Raw genomic sequence first — 10,731 nt, forward strand, 5'->3', positions numbered from 1 at the left:
CCTACGGGTTCGAGAACTATGTAGACATGACCTAGAACTATTATCTGTCAATAACCAATAGCGGGACCTGGATGCCCATATTGGTTCCTACATATTCCACGATGATCTTTATCGGTCAAACCGCATAACAACATACGTTGTTCCCTTTGTCATCGGTATGTTACTTGCCCGAGATTCGATCGTCGGTATCCAATACCTAGTTCAATCTCGTTACCGGCAAGTCTCTTTACTCGTTACGTAATGCATCATCCCATGACCAACTCATTGGTTACATTGCTTGCAAGGCTTATAGTGATGTGCATTATCGAGAGGGCCCAGAGATACCTCTCCGACAATCGGAGTGACAAAACCTAATCTCAAATACGCCTACTCAACATGTACCTTCGGAGACACCTGTAGTACTCCTTTATAATCACCCAGTTATGTTGTGACGTTTGGTAGTACCCAAAGTGTTCCTCCGGTAAACGGGAGTTGCATAATTCTCATAGTTACAGGAACATGTACAAGTCATGAAGAAAGCAATAGCAGTATACTAAACGATCAAGTGCTAGGCTAACAGAATGGGTCATGTCAATCACATCATTCTTCTAATGATGTGATCCCATTAATCAAATGACAACACATGTATATGGTTAGGAAACATAACCATCTTTGATTAATGAGCTAGTCAAGTAGAGGCATACTAGTGACTATAGGTTTGTCTATGTATTCACACATGTATCATGTTTCCGGTTAATACAATTCTAGCATGAATAATAAACATTTATCATGATATGAGGAAATAAATAATAACTTTATTATTGCCTCTAGGGCATATTTCCTTCAGTCTCCCACTTGCACTAGATTCAATAATCTAGATTACATAGTAATGATTCTAACACCCATGGAGTCTTGGTGCTGATCATGTTTTGCTCGTGAGAGAGGCTTAGTCAACGGGTCTGCAACATTCAGATCCGTATGTATCTTGCAAATCTCTATGTCTCCCACTTGGACTTGGTCCCGAATGGAATTGAAGCGTCTCTTGATGTGCTTGGTTCTCTTGTGAAATCTGGATTCCTTTGCCAAGGCAATTGCACCAGTATTGTCACAGAAGATCTTCATTGGTCCCGATGCACTAGGTATGACACCTAGATCGGAAATGAACTCCTTCATCCAGACTCCTTCATTTGCTGCTTCCGAAGCAGCTATGTACTCCGCTTCACATGTAGATCCCGCTATGACGCTTTGTTTAGAACTGCACCAACTTACAGCTCCACCGTTTAATAAAAACACGTATCCTGTTTGTGATTTAGAATCGTCTGGATCAGTGTCAAAGCTTGCATCGACGTAACCATTTACGACTAGCTCTTTGTCACCTCCATATACGAGAAACATATCCTTAGTCCTTTTCAGGTATTTCAGGATGTTCTTGACCGCTGTCCAGTGATCCACTCCTGGATTACTTTGGTACCTTCCTGCCAAGCTTATTGCTAAGCACACGTCAGGTCTGGTACACAGCATTGCATACATGATAGATCCTATGGCTGAAGCACAGGGAACATCTTTCATTTTCTCTCTATCTTCTGCAGTGGTCGGGCATTGAGTTTGACTGAACTTCACACCTTGTAGCACAGGCAAGAACCCTTTCTTTGCCTGATCCATTTTGAACTTTTTCAAAATTTTGTCAAGGTATGTGCTTTGTGAAAGTCCTATCAAGCGTCTTGATCTATCTCTATAGATCTTGATGCCCAATATGTAAGCAGCTTCACCGAGGTCTTTCATTGAAAAACTTTTATTCAAGTATCCCTTTATGATATCCAGAAATTCTATGTCATTTCCAATTAATAATATGTCATCTACATATAATATCAGAAATGCTACAGAGCTCCCACTCACTTTCTTGTAAATACAGGCTTCTCCAAAAGTCTGTATAAAACCATATGCTTTGATCACACTATCAAAGCGTTTATTCCAACTCCGAGATGCTTGCACCAGTCCATAAATAGAACGTTGGAGCTTGCACACTTTGTTAGCACCTTTTGGATTAACAAAACCTTCTGGCTGCATCATATACAACTCTTCTTCCAGAAATCCATTCAAGAATGCAGTTTTGACATCCATTTGCCAAATCTCATAATTATGAAATGCAGCAATAGCTAACATGATTCGGACAGATTAAGCATCGCTACGGGTGAGAAAGTCTCATCGTAGTCAACTCCTTGAACTTGTCGAAAACCTTTCGCAACAAGTCGAGCTTTATAGACAGTTACATTACCATCAGCGTCAGTCTTCTTCTTAAAGATACCATTTATTTTCAATGGCTTGCCGATCATCGGGCAAGTCAACCAAAGTCCATACTTTGTTTTCATACATGGATCCCATCTCGGATTTCATGGCCTCTAGCCATTTTGCGGAATCTGGGCTCATCATTGCTTCCTCATAGTTCGTAGGTTCATCATGGTCAAGTAACATGACTTCCAGAATAGGATTACCGTACCACTCTGGTGCGGATCTTACTCTGGTAGACCTACGAGGTTCAGTAGAAACTTGATCTGAAGTTTCATGATCAATATCATTAGCTTCCTCACTAATTGGTGTAGTTGTCACAGGAACTGGTTCTTGTGATGAACTACTTTCCAATAAGGGAGTAGATACAGTTATCTCATCAAGTTCTACTTTCCTCCCACTCACTTCTTTCGAGAGAAACTCCTTCTCTAGAAAGGATCTGATTTTAGCAATGAAAATCTTTCCCTTAGATCGGTGATAGAAGGTGTACCCAATAGTCTCTTTTGGGTATCCTATGAAGACACATTTCTCCGATTTGGGTTCGAGCTTATCTGGTTGAAGTTTCTTCACATAAGCATCGCAGCCCCAAACTTTAAGAAACGACAACTTTGGTTTCTTGCCAAACCACAGTTCATAAGGCGTTGTCTTAATGGATTTTGATGGTGCCCTATTTAACGTGAATGCGGCCGTCTCTAAAGCATAACCCCAAAACGATAGCGGTAAATCAGTAAGAGACATCATAGATCGCACCATATCTAGTAAAGTACGATTACGACGTTCGGACACACCATTTCGTTGTGGTGTTCCAGGTGGCGTGAGTTGCGAAACTATTCCGCATTGTTTCAAGTGCAGACCAAACTCGTAACTCAAATATTCTCCTCCACGATCAGATCGTAGAAACTTTATTTTCTTGTTATGATGATTTTCTACTTCACTCTGAAATTCTTTGAACTTTTCAAATGTTTCAGACTTGTGTTTCATTAAGTAGATATACCCATATCTGCTCAAATCATTTGTGAAGGTGAGAAAATAACAAGACCCACCGCGAGCCTCAACATTCATTGGACCACAAACATCAGTATGTATGATTTCCAATAAATCAGTTGCCCGCTCCATAGTTCCGGAAAACGACATTTTAGTCATCTTGCCCATGAGGTACGGTTCGCAAGTACCAAGTGATTCATAATCAAGTGATTCCAAAAGCCCATCAGTATGGAGTTTCTTCATGCGCTTTACACCGATATGACCTAATTGGCAGTGCCACAAATAAGTTGCACTATCGTTATTAACTCTGCATCTTTTGGTTTCAACACTATGAATATGTGTATCACTACTATCGAGATTCAATAAAAATAGACCACTCTTCAAGGGTGTATGACCATAAAAGATATTACTCATATAAATAGAACAACCATTATTCTCTGATTTAAATGAATAACTGTCTCGCATCAAACAAGATCCAGATATAATGTTCATGCTCAACGTTGGCACCAAATAACAATTATTTAGGTCTAAAACTAATCCCGATGGTAGATGTAGAGGTAGCGTGCCGACCGCGATCACATCGACTTTGGAACCTTTTCCCACGCGCATCGTCACCTCGTCCTTAGCTAATCTTCGCTTAATCCGTAGTCCCTGTTTCGAGTTGCAAATATTAGCAACAGAACCAGTATCAAATACTTAGGTGCTACTACGAGCATTAGTAAGGTACACATCAATAACATCTATATCACATATACCTTTGTTCACTTTGCCATCCTTCCTATCCGCCAAATACTTGGGGCAGTTCCGCTTCCAGTGTCCAGTCTGCTTGCAGTAGAAGCACTCAGTTTCAGGCTTAGGTCCAGACTTGGGTTTCTTCTCTTGAGCAGCAACTTTCTTGCTATTCTTTTTGAAGTTCCCCTTCTTCTTCCCTTTGCCTTTTTTCTTGAAACTGGTGGTTTTGTTAACCATCAACACTTGATGCTCCTTCTTGATTTCTACCTCCGCAGCTTTCAGCATTGCGAAGAGCTCGGGAATAGTCTTGTTCATCCCTTGCATATTATAGTTCATCACGAAGCTCTTGTAGCTTGGTTGTAGTGATTGGAGAATTCTGTCAATGACACTATCATCAGGAAGATTAACTCCCAGTTGAATCAAGTGATTATTATACCCAGACATTCTGAGTATGTGTTCACTGACAGAACTATTCTCCTCCATCTTGCAGCTATAGAACTTATTGGAGACTTCATATCTCTCAATCTGGGCATTTGCTTGAAATATTAACTTCAACTCCTGGAACATCTCATATGCTCCATGACGTTCAAAACGTCGTTGAAGACCCGGTTCTAAGCCGTAAAGCATGGCACACTGAACTATCGAGTAGTCATTAGCTTTGCTCTGCCAGACGTTCTTAACATCGTCAGTTGCATCAGCAGCAGGCCTGGCACCCAGCGGTGCTTCTAGGACGTAACTTTTCTGTGCAGCTATGAGGATAATCCTCAAGTTACGGACCCAGTCCGTGTAATTGCTACCATCATCTTTCAACTTTGCTTTCTCAAGGAACGCATTAAAATTCAACGGAACAACAGCACGAGCCATCTATCTACAAACAAACATAGACAAGCAAAATACTATCAGGTACTAAGTTCATGATAAATTTAAGTTCAATTAATCATATTACTTAAGAACTCCCACTTAGACAGACATCTCTCTAGTCATCTAAGTGATCACGTGATCCAAATCAACTAAACCATGTCCGATCATCACGTGAGATGGAGTAGTTTCAATGGTGAACATCACTATGTTGATCATATCTACTATATGATTCACGCTCGACCTTTCGGTCTCCGTGTTCCGAGGCCATATTTGTATATGCTAGGCTCGTCAAGTATGACCTGAGTATTCCGCGTGTGCAACTGTTTTGCACCCGTTGTATTTGAACGTAGAGCCTATCACACCCGATCATTACGTGGTGTCTCAGCACGAAGAACTTTCGCAATGGTGCATACTCAGGGAGAACACTTCTTGATTATTAAATGAGAGATCATCTTAAAATGCTACCGTCAATCAAAGCAAGATAAGATGCATAAAGGATAAACATCACATGCAATCAATATAAGTGATATGATATGGCCATCATCTTCTTGTGCTTGTGATCTCCATCTCCGAAGCACCGTCATGATCACCATCGTCACCGGCGCGACACCTTGATCTCCATCGTAGCATCGTTGTCGTTACGCCATCTATTGCTTCTACGACTATCGCTACCGCTTAGTGATAAAGTAAAGCAATTACAGGGCGTTTGCATTTCATACAATAAAGCGACAACCATATGGCTCCTGCCAGTTGCCGATAACTTCAGTTACAAAACATGATCATCTCATACAATAAAATATAGCATCACGTCTTGACCATATCACATCACAACATGCCCTGCAAAAACAAGTTAGACGTCCTCTACTTTGTTGTTGCAAATTTTACGTGGCTGCTACGGGCTTAGCAAGAACCGTTCTTACCTACGCATCAAAAAACCACAACGATAGTTCGTCAAGTTGGTGCTGTTTTAACCTAACGGTGAAACCAGTCTCGCGTAAGCGTACGTGTAATGTCGGTCCGGGCCGCTTCATCTCACAATACCGCCGAACCAAAGTATGACATGCTGGTAAGCAGTATGACTTGTATCGCCCACAACTCACTTGTGTTCTACTCGTGCATATAACATCAACGCATAAAACCTAGGATCGGATGCCACTGTTGGGGAACGTAGTAATTGCAAAAAAAATCCTACGCACACGCAAGATCATGGTGATGGCATAGCAACGAGAGGGGAGAGTGTTCGTCCACGTACCCTTGTAGACCGTAAGCGGAAGCGTTAGCACAACGCGGTTGATGTAGTCGTACGTCTTCACGATCCGACCGATCCAAGCACCGAATGTACGGGGCCTCCGAGTTCGGCACACGTTCAGCTCGATGACGATGTCCGGCCTCTGATCCAGCAGAGCTCCGGAGATGAGTTCCATCAGCACGACGGCGTGGTGACAATGAGTGTTCCACCGGCGCAGGGCTTCGCCTAAACTCCGCGATGATATGACCGAGGTGGAATATGGTGGAGGGGGGCACCGCACACGGCTAAGGAACGATACGTAGATCAACTTGTGTGTCTTTGGGGTGCCCCCCCTCCGCCCCAGTATATAAAGGAGCAAGGGGGGAGGCCGGCCGGCCCTTGGGGCCCGCCAAGGAGGGGGAATTCCTCCTCCTAGTGGGAGTAGGACTTCCCTTTCCTAGTCGAACTAGGAAGGAGGAAGGGGGAAGGAAAGAGGGGGAGAGGGAGAGGGAAAGAGGGGCCGCGCCCCCCTCCCCTAGTCCAATTCGGACTCCCCATGGGAGGGGGAGCGCCACCTCCTGGGCTGCTGCCCTCTCTCTCCCCTCAGTCCCACTAAGGCCCAATACTTCCCCGGGGGGTTCCGGTAACCCCTCCGGCACTCCGGTTTTCTCTGAAATCACCCGGAACACTTCCGGTGTCCGAATATAGTCGTCCAATATATCAATCTTTATGTCTCGACCATTTCGAGACTCCTCGTCATGTCCGTGATCACATCCGGGACTCCGAACAAACTTCGGTACATCAAAACTTATAAACTCATAATAAAATTGTCATTGTAACGTTAAGCGTGCGGACCCTACGGGTTCGAGAACTATGTAGACATGACCTAGAACTATTATCTGTCAATAACCAATAGCGGGACCTGGATGCCCATATTGGTTCCTACATATTCCACGATGATCTTTATCGGTCAAACCGCATAACAACATACGTTGTTCCCTTTGTCATCGGTATGTTACTTGCCCGAGATTCGATCGTCGGTATCCAATACCTAGTTCAATCTCGTTACCGGCAAGTCTCTTTACTCGTTACGTAATGCATCATCCCGTGACCAACTCATTGGTTACATTGCTTGCAAGGCTTATAGTGATGTGCATTACCGAGAGGGCCCAGAGATACCTCTCCGACAATCGGAGTGACAAAACCTAATCTCGAAATACGCCAACTCAACATGTACCTTCGGAGACACCTGTAGTACTCCTTTATAATCACCCAGTTACGTTGTGACGTTTGGTAGTACCCAAAGTGTTCCTCCGGTAAACGGGAGTTGCATAATTTTCATAGTTACAGGAACATGTATAAGTCATGAAGAAAGCAATAGCAGTATACTAAACGATCAAGTGCTAGGCTAACAGAATGGGTCATGTCAATCACATCATTCTTCTAATGATGTGATCCCATTAATCAAATGACAACACATGTCTATGGTTAGGAAACATAACCATCTTTGATTAATGAGCTAGTCAAGTAGAGGCATACTAGTGACTATAGGTTTGTCTATGTATTCACACATGTATCATGTTTCCGGTTAATACAATTCTAGCATGAATAATAAACATTTATCATGATATGAGGAAATAAATAATAACTTTATTATTGCCTCTAAGGCATATTTCCTTCACCTTCTTACTACTCCGACATGTGGGAGAGCCAGCATCTAGGTCGACGTGCCATGCACCAGATTAGAGCGCGGAACGGAAGGGGGGCATCACCCCGGTCGGAGCGCCAGTAATTCATGACTATAGTGAGTGGTCATATCACAAGTCTTTCCAGCAGTAATGCGTCGTCAAATCGCACAGCCCGACCTTTCCAGTAGTATGTTTGAGAATCCGCCACTCGCTCACCCTCCTCGCCTCTCTGTCAAACCGCCTACTCGAAAACTGCCGCGCGTACTGCCCGGGAAAAGCCCCGCCCTCAACTTTTAACTACGCGAAAATAGTTCGAGCTTGTTCGTTCTATATAAATATAGTACCTACTATATGTTTATTCACCCGTGGGGTTGTTCAATGAATGGAGGGGCGGGGAGCACAAGTGAACAATATTGTAGTACCACTAGTACTAAGTAGGAGTCGTACAGTAGTCACCGAGTTTCTTTTCTTTAATGCGACGTACACAAATTGAAACGCTTGTTGTGGAGAGAAAAAAGATAATCTCTCCACTATATATGGACGCAGGGGCCTAAGCGCTTGCTTTACTAGGGTTGCTCTCTTCATTATCTTATCCTCTCCAGATATAAACAAGACAACGGTAGCGACATTTTCTCTCTGCTCACCGCTGGTCACAGATCCGGCCGGATCCCGTCGGTCAGTGTGTGTAGAGGACTAAAAGGTGCATCATTCACGCGGTCATCGCCGCCGAGGGAGGAAACCCACAGCTGCCGGAGGGGCCCGATCCTCTGCCCGTGTCGTTCTCTCCGACACAGTGCCGGCTCGGGAGGTCCTCCGACCCTTCTTCCTCCCTGCCGTATTGTCCGCAGATCCGACCTGCCGCCGCCGACATCTCGGCGACCCTCAAGTATAAGTTCTTCGAAAGCGGCCTTGCTCTACTGCCCCAGCTCCCCACGTGTCTGCATGTGCATCTTTTTCGACTCCCATCAGCTCTTCCAAAGCCACCTACATTTTTAGTATTATTAGAAGTAAAGCTACTTCATGCATTCGAATCTAGGGCTTTGTTCAAACAACGAAGAAAGGGGGGAAAGTTGTAGCATGAATCTAGGACTTGATTCAAAGAGGAAATAATATGGTGAAAGTAGTAGAGACCGGATACCCAACCGGTCTCTTGGTTGAAAAGGGAAATAATGGGAAAACGCAGTAAAAACTGGATAAGGAACAGATCTACTCTTGGTTGAAAAAATGGTAGAAAGTGGCGGCTAGTGGACAAGTCAACAGAGTATGTCCAGGATTAGATTTGCTGCCATCACATAGTAAAAGGTCTCCAGGATTGGATTTGCTGCCCTCACATAGTAAAAGGTCTCAGGATTAGATTTGCTGCCCTCACATAGTAAAAGGTCTCCAGGATTAGATTTGCTGTCCTCACATAGTAAAAGGTCTCCAGGATTAGATTTGCTTCCCTCACATAGTAAAAGCTCTCCGGGATTAGATTTGCTGCCCTCACATAGCATGAACAAACTTGGCATCACCACTTTATGCCTCCTTGTAGGTACATTGTGCTGATGCGTCCACAGTCGCATGTCCTTATACCAACCTTTTGCTGTTGCTAATGTAAGGGCGCATGTAAAATGAAGCGATCACACTGTTACCTTAGGGACATGTCTAACCAGTGTTATTGTTAATCTAATGCCTCCAGTGATAAGATGCAATTAAACTATGTTACAAATGGCACACCTGCTGTTTTCCCCAGTATGATAAGTAAGTTGCTCATTTACGCTGCTGAGTGTCCTGGTGTCCCCACGGTCTCATGCCCTTAAACCAACTATTTAACTGTTGTTGATTTACTGTGTCTAGTAAACAAGCAATGCCACCATTAAAGTAATCCCATATTTGAGGAATCTCATTGTTGATCGTAATGCTTCTGGTAACATGAAGCATTGCTGACGTTTTAAAATTTCTACTGTCCTTGCGTGATTGCCATGAACATAATTAAGATACTTCTTTTCATTTTGTATATGTTTCATATATTCTTATTGACCAGCAACTGTTTACTTTCTATCTTTTTGTGCAGATAGGGATATCCATTTCACCTTGTTGCTATTGTGACCTTTTGGTGAACTGCACAAAACACTTTTTCTTGGAATGAGTGTCTTGTGCAGTTCAACTAAAATGTCACGTGGGAAACATCTCCCAATTTTGGTGGAACTGCGCAAAATGGTGATTGGAGTTTCCAAAATCTTCGTCAAGTTCTGCTGGTAATCTCGTGCAACATTTTATTAGCCTTTGCAAGATGGAGCCATCACTGTCACCACAATGGCACTTTATTTTAGTGGAACTGCACAAAAGGATAAGAAAATTATAGTTGCACCTTACATGAGCCGGACAACCAACCTTAATGTTCCTCAATTTTAGTGCAACTACTAAAGAAGAACCTGCCAGCTCACGAGAGCAAGTACTTCTTGCTAGCTAAATGATGCGATCTTTGCTTCATTTCAGGTGAACTGCAGAAAAAGGCGCATGAATTGAATCATGGAACTCCAGGCAGACCTCATCCTAGTGGAGCTGCAGGTTGAGTTCAAGGAGGCCGCTATTAAAGTGAAATCATGCTCTCCTGTCTCCTTGTTTGTGCTGTGCAAAAAGGAATACTCAACTACAGATGTTGTAACGGTCAAGAGCATTCGCCAAGTTCTTCGATTGTATTACATGGCTAGCCAAGATGGATTTAATCCCGATATTCACTTTATCAAAAGGCTCTAATGGGTTGGTTCTGAATCTTGCAAGCTGGGAATCAATGAGATGTGTAGGCATCTTTGTTGTACTTATTATTTGAATCTTATTTGTTGACTCTGAATCTTGCAAGCCGGGAATCAATGAGATGTGTAGGCATCTTTGTTGTACTTATTATTTGGATCTTATTTGTTGGTTCTGAATCTTGCAAGCTGGGAATCAATGAGATGTATAGGCATCTTTGTTGTACTTATTATTTGGATC

Source organism: Triticum dicoccoides, chromosome 7B (assembly GCF_002162155.2).
Source record: "Triticum dicoccoides isolate Atlit2015 ecotype Zavitan chromosome 7B, WEW_v2.0, whole genome shotgun sequence".
NCBI lineage: Eukaryota > Viridiplantae > Streptophyta > Magnoliopsida > Poales > Poaceae > Triticum > Triticum dicoccoides.